The following is a 12,789-nucleotide window of genomic DNA, read 5'->3' on the forward strand; positions in this document are numbered from 1 at the left end:
TAAAAGGCTCTGAGGCAAGGCACAAACATGAGCAAGACACAAACGTGCAACACCTAAATTTTTTGGGACCTGTCCAGTACCCAATGCACTTCATCATAAATTTGAAGTTGAGCTCAGAAGACTGGAAGATTTCGATATCATAAAGCCTGTTCAATTCTCAGAACAGGCTGCACCCATATTTCGCTATCCTCAAACCAGATCACACTATAAGAATCTGCGGGGATTATAAATCAACAGTCAATAGAGGAACTCCAATGGGCAGATACCCTCTTCCTAGAATTAAAAAACTCTACTCCAAACAAGCCGGAGGCTTAAAATGCACAAAGTTAGACGTCAGCCATGCCTACCAGCAGCTGGAGTTGGATGAAAACTCACAGAGGTTGGTTATCATCAGCACCCACAAGGGTTTATCCCAGTACACAAGTTTACTTTTTGGAGTCTCACCAGCTTGTGCCTTTCTCCAACATATGATGGACAGTCTATTACAAGGCATCTCAAATGTAGTGGTTAATCTCAACAATCTAATTACAGGAGCCACACCTGAAGAACACAGATCAAACTTGGAGGAAGATTCAGGTGTTAGGTTGAAATAGGAGAAATATACTTTCCAGGTAGATGAAGTTACATATTTGGAATTTAGGGTAGATGCAAAAGGTTTACATCTTTTGCAAGATAAAATTAAAGGAGGTTCCACAGCCAAAAAACACATTAGGCTTAAATTAATTCCTCGGTATGGTGAAATGATTATGGTAGATTTTTACACAATGTGTTTACCACTTTAGCCCCACTTCACCCCAGTTGTTAAAACAAATTAACATTGCATGTGGGGAGTAGAACAAAAAGAAGATTAAGCAGGCTCTGCAGTCATCGACATTGTTGGTGCACTTAGATCCAATCAAACCATTGGTAGTAACCTGCGATACATCACCATATGGAATGGGAGCAGTTTTGTCCCGATGGAATGCCTGATGGAACAGAAAGGCCAATTGCCTTTGCCTCATGGACGTTGTCAGATGTGAAAAATAAGTATTCCCAGAGAGATAAAGAAAGCTTGGTGATTATATATGCCGTCAAAAAGTTTCATCAGTACATTAATGGTCAGCATTTCACAACAGTGTCAGACCACAAGCCATTGTTGGTTTTATTCAAGAGAAGATAAGCCAGTGCCACCAACTGCTTTAGCAGCATACATACAGACATACATTTCAGCATCACTCAGGGATACATATCAAATGTGGATGCACTCAGCTGGTTGCCCTCGCCACAGACAGTACCATCACCAGTGGTCTCACAAGAGATAGTGCTGGCATGGCATCTGATAGAGACTTGGTGAGCCTCAGCTAAACACCTAAAGATGTGGGCAGAAAGAGACCAAATGTTATCAAAAGTTAAGAAGATGGTGATGCAAGGGTGGCGGGTGATATGTTAAGTCAGAGCTGCTTAAACCCTACCAACAAAGAAGGAAAGAGATAACCTCGAGATGTTGTCGTGGGCAAGGTCGGGGCTAGGGTAGTAGTCCCACCTCAAGAGAGACAACTTTTACTATTGGAATTGCATGACTCACATCCGGGTCAAAGCAGGATGAAAGCACCAGCCACTATGTTTGGTGGCCGGGCATCAAGAAAAAAAAATCAAAGGAATGATTAGTCAATGCCCCAATTGAAGCCCAACAGGCCTTGCCACTGCCGATAAATATGTATCCTTGTGAGTGGCCAGGTAGACCCTGGGAAAGAAAACATATTGACTTTGACGGATCATTCATGGGTCTTCTGTTTCTTATATTAGTAGATGCAAACTCTTAAGTGGCTGGATGTCCAGTTGATGAAGTCCACAACAGTCATCACTGACAAATTGAGAAACATTTTTGCTATTCATGGCATCCTGGAAGTCTTAGTGCCAGACAATGGTACATCATTCACAGCAGAGAAGTTTCAAAAATTTGTCAAATCAAATTATATTTGCCATGTTAGGTCAGTACCTTACCACTCGGCCAACAATGGGTTAGTAAAACGATCTGTACAAATATTCAAATCATGGATGAAGAAACAAATCAATAGGCCTCCACCCCTACATATAGCCAGTCTTCTGTTGTCTTACGACGCCACACCAAGTGCGATCACAGGGGGCAGGCCAGCTGAGCTGCTAAAGAGATGCCAGTTAAGGACACATTTGGATTTGCCAGAATTGGTAGCAACAAACAGTTTCTGTAACTGAGGATACACCAGCTGCCGAGGAGGATCCCAACCCTAGATTGATGAGTTTGACTTTCGCACATGTCTGACCTGGTTCTTCATTCCCAGAAGCGCCAAGTACAGAATTGAGATGTTCGACCAGGGTTCAGAAGTCTCTGCACCAATTAAACTTATAATGAGTTTCCCTGGGATATTCCTGATATCTTCTGCAACTTGTTGGCCTATGTTAATGATCATTTTTTGTTCCCTCCATAGGTGAATTCAAGAGTTAGTGGGGGAAGGAATGTGGTAACGTGGCCCCTTTAAGGGGGTGTTCCTTGACGGCCAAGAGATCAGGTCGGATCCTATGGAGTGTCGAGGTGGGAAGCCGAGGCAATCGGGGGCAAGGGTACATATCCCGGGTAGGGGGGGGGGGGTCCTCAGTTGGAGCCAGGGAAGAGTGTTGTACAGTTGCATAGTTTATTCTGCCTGATCCCTTTTATTGTAAATACTTATTTATTGTTGGCAAACGAAACGTCTGCTACTTTGAGTCACATCAAGTCGCCCTCGTTTTGTTACAGACTGGGAACGAACAACTAAATCTGAATCAAATCTAAAGCACTAAAAAAAAAATCATTGTTTCCTCTTTCAGTTCAATCCAAGATTATGGCTGGGGTTAGCAATAAAAATAATGAGTAGGTCCAACATTTGATGTTCCTGTGACGGACGTCAGCTCCAGGCTAATGTGGGACAGAGAATTGTGCTAACGCTGTAGCCTCATCTGTATCAATTTGAGAGTAGTTTCTCACTGGGAATAAATGACCAGTGAATTTAAAAGTGCAAAAATAAGATTGCCCAACCACAAATAATAGTAAATGAAATTTGGGTCATTTTTTTTTAAGGTTTATTTTGTATTGGAGGGTTTTTTGATGTTTGAATTGGTGTTTTTTTTTTCTCTCTGATGGTTTTATTAACAGCCAAGAGCACGGGTCAAATTTTTGGTGATCCAACAGAGGGAGGGAAGAATTGGTCCCAAATTTACTGAAACAGACTTTATGCAAGAACTGCGGAGAACTTTACACCAGTTGCTATATAGTCTTGCCTACAATAATCTATGCCAAAAATTTGGTGCAGGACTTATTTCCCTATACTGAAGGATGACATCAAGCATTAAACAAGCACAAATACAGCTCCACCAATTGATGCTGTAATGAAGGGCCATCCAGACTCGAAACATTGGCTCGATTCTCTCTCCACAGATGCTGTCAGACCTGCTGAAATTTTCCAGCATTTTCTTTTTTTTTTCAGATTTGATTTATTATCGTCACATGTATAAGCATACAGTGATAAGTATTATTTCTTGTGCGCTATACAGGCAAATTCCAGCATCTGCAGTATTTCTCCTTCATCCACCAATTGATGTCCATTTATGTTACAGCTGTAATTACTATTGTTAAAATGGTGTATTAATAGAGTCACGACAGTGCAGAAGGAGGCCATTCGGCCTATAGTCAGTGACTTCAGGAACCTTAGTGGAGGACATGCCTCTGTCTACATCAATGGGGATGAAGTGGAAATGGTCGAGAACTTCAAGTTTCTAGGTGGCACAATGGTTAACACTGCTGCCTCACAGCACCAGGGACTTGGGTTCAATTCCCACCTCGGGTCACTGTCTGTGTGGAGTTTGCACATTCTCCATGTCTGCGTGGGTTTCCTTCGAGTGCTCCGGTTTCCTCCCACAGTCCAAAGATCTACGGGTTCGTTTATTTGGCCATGCTAAATTGAACCTAGTGTAGGGGGGGAATTAGCAGGGTAAATATGTGGGGTTACGGGAATAAGGCCTGGATAGGATTGTGGACGGTGCAGGCACGATGGGCCGAATGGCCTCCTTCTATGATTCTATGTAAGGATTCTATGATTCTCACGTGCAAACTCCACACAGGCAGTCACCCAAGGTCAGAGCTGAATCCTGGTCCTAGGCACTGTGAGGCCAACTACTGCACTACCGTGTTGCCCATTAATCCGCTCAGAAAATAAAATTTATTGCCTGTGTCAGTATTGATGTTGAGAGGCAAAGTACTCCCACGATAAACAAAGGTTGTGAAAGGCCCTATAACAACAAATGCAAGTCTTTTGTTTCTTTTAGATTAATAAATAGAGCACTCTGACATTTCACAACAGCTCTGCTACATCCCTTAGTGGTCTGTCAATAACCTTGCATTAGGTAGGGAAGACAGTATGTAATAATTAACTCTTAGTTTGGACTCAGCCATGCAATTGAGAAACCTGGCATCTTAGCAAAAGGTCCACTGGACAGAAACGCATTTGTACTTGCATTTGAAAAAACAATGCCTCCACTGTTATCCCCAGTAACAAAGATAAATTTGCACACTTTCACCAGTATATCAAATTAGGCAGTATCAAAGAACCCCTGTTAAAGTCTGAATTATTTAAAATTAGCTACTAAAATTGACATCCCTACTGGAGTGATATTGACCAGGAAATTCCTTAGAGATGTTTCCAATCTATTTGAACTACTTCAACTGAAGCTTTACTTAGAATTAGATGTCATACACAGCAAAGAAACAAGCAATTCACCCACCTCGTCCAGGCTGGCATTTATGCTACAATTAAGCCATCTCTCATTCTTCAACCTCTGACTAATGTCCCCTTATCCCTCATACACTTATCTAGCTTTCCCCTCAAATGTATCGCTCTATTCCTCTAAACCACTCCCTGTAATACTGAGTTTCACATTGCATGGTGGAAGTTGCAATCAGATCAGCCATGATCTTACTGGGTGGCGGAGCAGGCTCGAATGGTCGGGTGGCCTACTCCTGCTCCAAATTCATATGTTCGTAGTCTATGGATAAAATATGTTTCTGCTGAATATTTCACAAACTTGGTGATTATCTTACAATGATGATTTTGTGGTATGGTCAACTCCCAACATTCCTTCCCCACAAATGGTTACACTCTCTCTGGTCTACCCTAGCAAAACTTTTCACAATTTTAGCCATCCATTAGGCTATTCCACTTCTCTTTTCAAGAGTAAAGAGACCCAGCCTGTCCATCATTTCCTATTAGATAAATCCCTGAGATCAAATGACAACTTTGTAAATTTTTTGCAGTTTCCAGTGCCTCTATTTTCTTTTCATAATATAAACAGATATACTCTTCAGGTGTACTCTAAACTATTTTTGTATTTTTCATTTATTCGCAGGGCGCGGACAGCGCTGGGAAAAACAGTATTTATTGTCCATCCCTAATTTCCCTTGAGAAGGTGGCGGTGGCTGCCTTCTTGATAACTGTGTGGTTTGCCATGACCAGGATTATAGCGCCTCATCCCAGTGTGCTTCCCTCCAGCTGATGCGATGGGCCATTTAATTTCCCATTTACTTCGGCGAGACTGGTGGGTGAGGCCATAAAATCCTTGCCCACGAGTTTCAACTCTCACATAGGTTGATCCAGATAAGGACTGCAACATTCCTGATCTAAATGACTTTTTCAACAAGATGCCCTTATATGACAATCTGGTAATTAACATAATTTACATCAGATCGATAAAATTCATTAATGGATAAAAGGACAGAAGATCAGTGGCGAGTATTTAAAAATAATTTAACAGAACCAGCTTACAGCCTGAAGAAACAAGAGCTCTCCCTGCCAAAAACAAAGCCATGAATGACTAAAGGGATTGCGTTTAGGAGTCGGGAGATAACGATGCAGCTTTATAAGACCCTCGTCAGACCCCACTTAGAGTACTGTGCTCAGTTCTGGTCGCCTCATTACAGGAGGGATGTGGAAATTATTGAAAGGGTGCAGAGAAGATTTACAAGGATGTTGCCTGGATTGGTTGGCATGCCTTATGAGGATAGGTTGAGGGAGCTCGGTCTTTTCTCCTTGGAGAGACGAAGGATGAGAGGTGACCTGATAGAGGTGGACAAGATGTTGAGAGGTATAGATCGGGTGGATTCTCGGAGGCTTTTTCCCAGGGCTGGAATGGCTGCTACGAGAGGACACAGGTTTAAGGTGCTGGGGAGTAGGAAAAGAGGAGATGTCAGGGGTAAGTTTTTCACTCAGAGGGTGGTGGGTGAGTGGAATCGGCTGCCGTCCGCGGTGTTGGAGGCAAACTCGATAGGGTCTTTTAAGAGACTTCTGGATGAGTACATGGAACTTAATAGGATTGAGGATTATAGGTAAGCCTATATATATAAGCCTAGGTAGGTAGGGACATGACGGGCGCAACTTGTGGGCCGAAGGGCCTGTTTGCACTGTATTTTTTCTATGTTCTAAAGGTAAGGAACGATATTAAGCTAAGAAAAGGTGTACAAGAATGCAAAATACAACACGTCAAGGTAAATAGGATACATAGATACGATAAATAGAGATACAAAGAACAGCAAAGGATAACAAAGCAGATAGTGAGAGCTTCAAAAAAGCTATGTGAAAAGAAACATGAAGTATCAAACGCAACACAAAACATTTTTACAATTATGTTAGTAAAAAGAGGGTGGTTATGAGCAGGGTTGTCTGCTTAAAAGCTGACAATAGTGATGCAAATTAATGTAATGAAATGACAGATATGTTAAATATTTACTTTGTGTCTGTGTTTACAATAAATGGAGGGGTCAGCAGACAGGACATAGCAAGGAACTTAATAATGAATCAAGAACAGGAACTCAGCCAAAGAAATGGGTGGAATTCTCATCCAACCCCTTGCAGCAGCTTTTATCGTGGCAGAAGCAGCTCGCCATCGACCTCTGGCAGGATCTTCCAGTCCTGCCGAAGTCGATAGCAATCTATATTGCTTGTCCATGCTGCCATGAGGGAACCTGCGGTGGGGGCCAACTTCAGCAGGACCGAAGATCCCGCCGGCTGCTGGTGGCAGGAAGGGCTGGAAAATGTCATCCAATGTAAGCAAATTAACATTAATGAACAACACAATGGCATTAAAAGGTGACTAATCTAATGGGACCACATGGCTTTTTACATGGGACTTCTTTTAAAACATTTCAAATACACTAACTAAGACCTTCCAAAAGTATCTCAATTCAGAAACAATTCCTTTAGATTTGAATATTCGCCATGTCGGTTCAATGTGTGATTTGGAGAGGAAAACAGACATGGTGATGTTCCCACGTACACTCTGCTCTTGTTCTTCTAGGGATGGAGGCAGAGTGCTTTGGGAGGTGCTGCCACAAGTCTCGAGAAGTTGCTGCACTGCATCCTTTAGAAAGTTGCAGCTTCAGCCATTGTATGTCAGTGGTGGGGGGAACGATTGGGCTGTTGATCAAGTAGACTACTTCGACTCAGATGGTGCCAGGCTTTTTCAACGTTGTTGCAGCTGCACCCATCCTACGCACTGTGATATTTGATATGGAAACTATCCCTTCCAATTTTAGTCCGGGCACCAAGTTCTGATTTAAAATCGAACAGACAGACACAGGGAGAGATGATTTAAGTCAGTGGTGCAAGCTGAAATTGAAAGTAGGAGTGAGAGCTGCCATTTAGGTATCACAACATGTAAGAAGTCAAGCAGAACAACAATTGACAGCAGTTGATGTAATCCTGCATCTTCCCTGAAATGAGAAAGAAATGCATTTGTGGATGTCACCTAACATGAAATAAAATGTAAATTTTGTTGGATTGAAGCTTTGCAATGTTAACATTCGTTTTATATGGGGATCAAAATTTTGGCATGTGTTGTTAAATTGTGTATTTAATCCTCTCTGAACACACATGCACACACACACAAGAATTTTAATGTGTCCAAGGCCTCTTCAGTTATCCTCTCTGAACCACTTAGACTCCTGCCCGTGGTCCTTTCTCTCAAATTTTCTTTTCCTTGTTTATTTGCCTTCTTTGCAAGAGACCATTCATGACCCAGTAAAGCAGATGGATGGATACAAACTTGAGGTGTGGCTTTTGCTACCAAATAAACCTGTTGGACTTTAACCTGGTGTTGTTAAACTTCTTACTGTGTTTACCCCAGTCCAACGCCGGCATCTCCACATCATACAAACTATGACCCAGAGGCGTGAATGCTACTTTCTGGGTACGAAGTCTAAAAGGAAGAGGACAGTGTCAGCGGATAGAAATGTTGTCCCAATGATCTGATATGTAGATGACAGCTCTCCGTCCTGACCTCAGACCTGGCTTCCCTTTCCCATTTTTAAATGATTTATTTCTCTGCATCTGTCCCGTCTTAGACTTTACACCGAAAACTTGGGACTGGAGTCGGAAATCAGGTGGGAAAAGCGTACTGCAAAGTTATCAGCTATTGCCAGGCTCCTACAGCACTTTAGTTTAAGCATTCTATTCTATAAGAAGTGCTATGTAATTCAAGCAATTGTTGACTTCTGTATTGGCCGCTGGTACTGATATAAAATCAAACAGTTCAGCAGCACAGCTGCCAACAGATAAAGCAATATTGAGGAAGTTAGCCAACACTGTTAAATTGAAATATGTAGCCAGTCCAATCTGTCTCAGTTTTGAGTAGCATGGTATAATATGATATCATAAAAGAACTGTTAAAAACCAGAGTGTAATATCACTGTAAAATTATAACTCTCCTTGTTCAGGGTAAACATTTCACTGATTTCATTACTTATGTTGATTTTTCCAAGCTGCAGAGTTCAAAAAAATAATTCAATATCATGAGAGGACACTAGAGAGTACATTCAGCCTGGATGCAGAGCAACATCCACTCTTCCCCCAGACTCTTTGTTGTTACAATATTAAAATTCTGGGCACTATCTGCCTTTGCAATGGTTTACCTTATTCACCCTGAGCCTCTGCAGCCTATGTTAATGGGGACTGATTCTCATTATCACTGCGTGCAGTAACTAAGGCAAGGGTGGAGGTCGTGTGGTGTGGTTGGTGGGAGCAGAATGGGGGGAGTCATGATACTGCTGACATCCTGAATGCGATGGCAACAGAATGGACCAGCTTGCCTTCTCCTGCTGGTCAAGTTTTATGCTCGTATGAGACTTGCATTGATGTTTTTACGTTGACACAAAAAAAATGCTGAAGCATATCAGTGCAAAAGTGACAAGAGAAGCACCATTAGGTTGAGTTTTGAAACTCCCTTTCGGAAGGCCATATCCATGGCTGTTTGAGAGTTGAAAACGTGCACCCTAATTTAGGCCTGCAAGTTGCACCAGGGCATCAGAATCCTTCTAATGATTTTGTGGTATGGTCAACTCCCAACATTCGCAGGGGTTCTGGTCCCTCGAAATCTTGTGACGGGTAAAATTGCAAACAGTGAACTTGAGCATGTGTAGAGAAGGTACATGCATAGTGCATGCTTTCTACATGGGGAAGACATGGGAAAGGTGAGAGTGCAACAGTCTTACAATTTAGCATGAGATTCTAAATCATAAATGAGTGAAGTTTTGAGTCCGCGCACCGCGATTTGGTGTACATACACATTCAGGTGGGTAAACCAACACACGATGGAGGGGGTCGCGAATGATGGGAGTTGACTGTATTCTGATATTAGCATCCGAGATTCATCACCCACCTTGGACAGGTATTGCATCTTGGAAGATGCTGTGGCTTCAGAGATAGTCTTTTCTGAGGACAAGGCTTTGTTCAGATATCATTCCAACATTAAGGGGCTTCTTCGCAGGTTCTGACTTAGCCTCACGTTCTCTCAACAAAGAGATAAACTACAAGCTACCACATTCTGAACTTAAAATCTATTTTCTTTACTTAACGTTGAAATGAGGAGAAAGTCAATTTTACAAACAACGCTGATAAATAAAAAGAGCTTGCAAGTTAGCTCAATTTTGTCAAGAATAAACAAACCATGATTGCTTCAAAGTGCATTCCACTTAAGTTGCTGCTGCCAGCTTCCATTCCAGTCTTGCAGTGCTATAATTAAATAGCAATCCTTCACTCCCAATTCATGCCGCAGACTTGAAGACAGTGCAGACATGAATTTTCCAACTTAAATGCAAGAATATATGGTACAAAGTGACCGGAACTGACATTAATGACTGTTTAAAGTAGGAGTTTATTCTGTTATATTATAGTTATAACCAAAAGCTGTTATGTGCATTTTCATTTTCAATGCTCCCCTTGAACATTCAAGAAAAATGTGGCATATTGACTGCAAATTACAAACCAGCAACAAATTGATCTTTATTCTTCATTCAGTGATTAGTTGACTGTTGTTATTTAGATTAAAAAAATGAACTTTGTCTTAACAGAACTGGATTCTATATTATCTTTTTTTTGACTGAATGATTTTGAAGAGTTGAACAGAGTCATAGAATCCCTACAGTACAGAAGGAGGCCATTCGGTCCATCGAGCCTGCACTGACAACAATCCCACCCAGGCCCTCGCCCATATTTGCTAATCTTCCTGACAATAAGGGGCAATTTAGCATGGCCAATCCACCTAATCTGCACATCTTTGGACTGTGGAGGAAACCCACACAGACACAAGGAAAACATGCAAATTCCACACAGACAGTGATCCATGGGCGAAATTGAATCTGGATCCCCAGTGCTGTGAGGCAGCAGTGCTAACCACTGTGCCACGATGCCAGGAAAAGACTATTTCTTCTCACTCAAGAGAGAGTGACACGGGATCACCAGTTTAAAGTTGTCACCAAGAGCACGAGTAGAGAGATTTGAGGGGGGGATTCACTGGCCTCATTCGCCGATGGTGGGAATCCCAATTGCCCGCTGAATCGGGAGTTGGGACTAAAAATGGGATTAGGGCTATTAGGATTCATCTGACCTGTCCCGCCAGCCCTGATCAGGTTTCCGCACAGAGCAGGTGGAAACCCAATTAATATGTAAGTACGCTAATTGTAACACAATTAGCAGGCTTGACAGCCCATTCACCAGTTCCCCCTCAATCACCCGCCTCTCCAGCAGGAACTGCATCAAGTGGGCTTTGGTGTTGGCCATCTTTAACGTGGAGCTGACATGCTGGACTCCAAAGGTCCAGGGGAGCACCACCAACCCATCAGTAAAGAGGGGCATCCTCCCATCAATCAAATAAAGGGTCATCACCTCCCATCCCACACCATGCAGGTGTGAGGATAACTTGACCCAATCCCTCATCAGTCCTCTTCCCCTCAGATCCCCACTGAGCTCCCTCCCCCTCAGACACCCATGCTGATCCCCCCAGTCCAGCTTCCCCCTCAGATCCTCCCGTCAGCCCCCTCCTCTCTTAGGAACCCACTCAGGCCCACCTTCGGGCCATGTGCCCTGGCAGTGTCAATGATGCACTGCCCCTTAGAACTCTAGCAATGACATCATGGCCTGGTGATTTGGGCCCGAGGGGGAAGGGGGGTGTGAAGGAGGTAACTGCATTGGGCGGCATGGTGGCACAGTGGTTAGCACTGCTGCCTCTCAGCGCCAGGGATCCGAGTTCAATTCCTAGCTTGGATCACTGTCTGTGCAGAGTCTGCACGTTCTTCCTGTGTCTGGGAGGGTTTCCTCCCACAGTCTGAAAGACGTGCTGGTTAGGTGCATTGACCATGCTAAATTCTCCCTCAGTGTACTCAAACAGGTGTCGGAGTGTGGTGACTGGGGGATTTTCACAGTAACTTCACTGCAATGTTAATGTAAACCTACTTGTCTCATTAATAAATAAGCTTTAACTCCAGTAACCACAACTGTCAATGAGACTTAGAGTTTTTGTAAACATTGTGGATAGGAACAATGGAGGCACTTGAGATGCATTCAAGCATGAAGGGAAAGGTAAATCAACACAGCTGACAGGAGGCTAAGTAACAATCCATTAACCAGTGAATGAAGACCTATCTCAAAACACTGCACTATGAAAATGACTGTGATCAAAAAATTTCAATGGAATAGTGAGGGTTTCAAAGGTTTCAGCTTGGTAGGAAAGCTCAGACACTTCAAATAAAAGTTGTGTAAACACATTGGCGCGGAGTGAACAGTTGTGAAATTTACAGCTCAGCCGGAATTTTACCATTTTATTTCTAAGTGCTGGGCGGGTGTGGAACTGAGAGTTCCAGGTCCATTTTTTTGGTGCATTTTCAGTCCCGCCATATGCACTCTGGCTGTAAAATTCTGAGCAAGTCTGTTGCTTGCTGCAGAAGCCTCTGGGCAGGGCTTAACATACCCAAAAGCCTGCAGAGGGAGGTAGTGTGCATGTGCAGACCTCTGATGCTGCACATGCACATTAGCAGTAGCAGGTGTCTGACAGACAAAGAGAGTTGTCAGGCCCCTGCTGGTGCGGGCAGCTTGAAGCAGCTCCTCCCCCTGCAATCGTGGGAGCCCGCGGCCAGAGATGCAGCCCCCATTGACCTCCCCCCACTCCCTGCGCCCCCCCCCCCCCCGCTACAGCCCATGGACCCTGCCCACCAGCACCGATTGTGGGTCCGCCACTCTCCCTCACCAATTGCAGACCCACTGCCCTCCTCCCACCGATCTCTGCAGAGTGGCAGCGGGCCCTCTCTTTCTCCCTCCCTCCCCCCACAGATTGCTGCAGAGTGGCAGTGGGCCCCCTCTCCCTATTAGCGACCCCCCCCCCCCGGCAACTGCCACCCCAATTGGCCCTGCCCCCACTGGCCTCTCCCTCATTTGCCCCACCCCCTGGTTGATTAAAGTGACCTGGCCATTTCAGATA

The 12,789-nt window shown here is 43.7% G+C and overlaps 1 protein-coding gene across 1 annotated transcript in view; it reads right to left on the reverse strand.

Moving 5' to 3' along the window:
* The window catches only part of pcdh15b (protocadherin-related 15b), a 655,691-nt gene that overhangs the window by 620,829 nt on the left and 22,073 nt on the right, over positions 1-12,789 (reverse strand). The gene's annotated exons all lie outside the window — the stretch shown is intronic.

The sequence above is a fragment of the Mustelus asterias genome, chromosome 11, assembly GCF_964213995.1.
Source record: "Mustelus asterias chromosome 11, sMusAst1.hap1.1, whole genome shotgun sequence".
Classification (NCBI taxonomy): domain Eukaryota; kingdom Metazoa; phylum Chordata; class Chondrichthyes; order Carcharhiniformes; family Triakidae; genus Mustelus; species Mustelus asterias.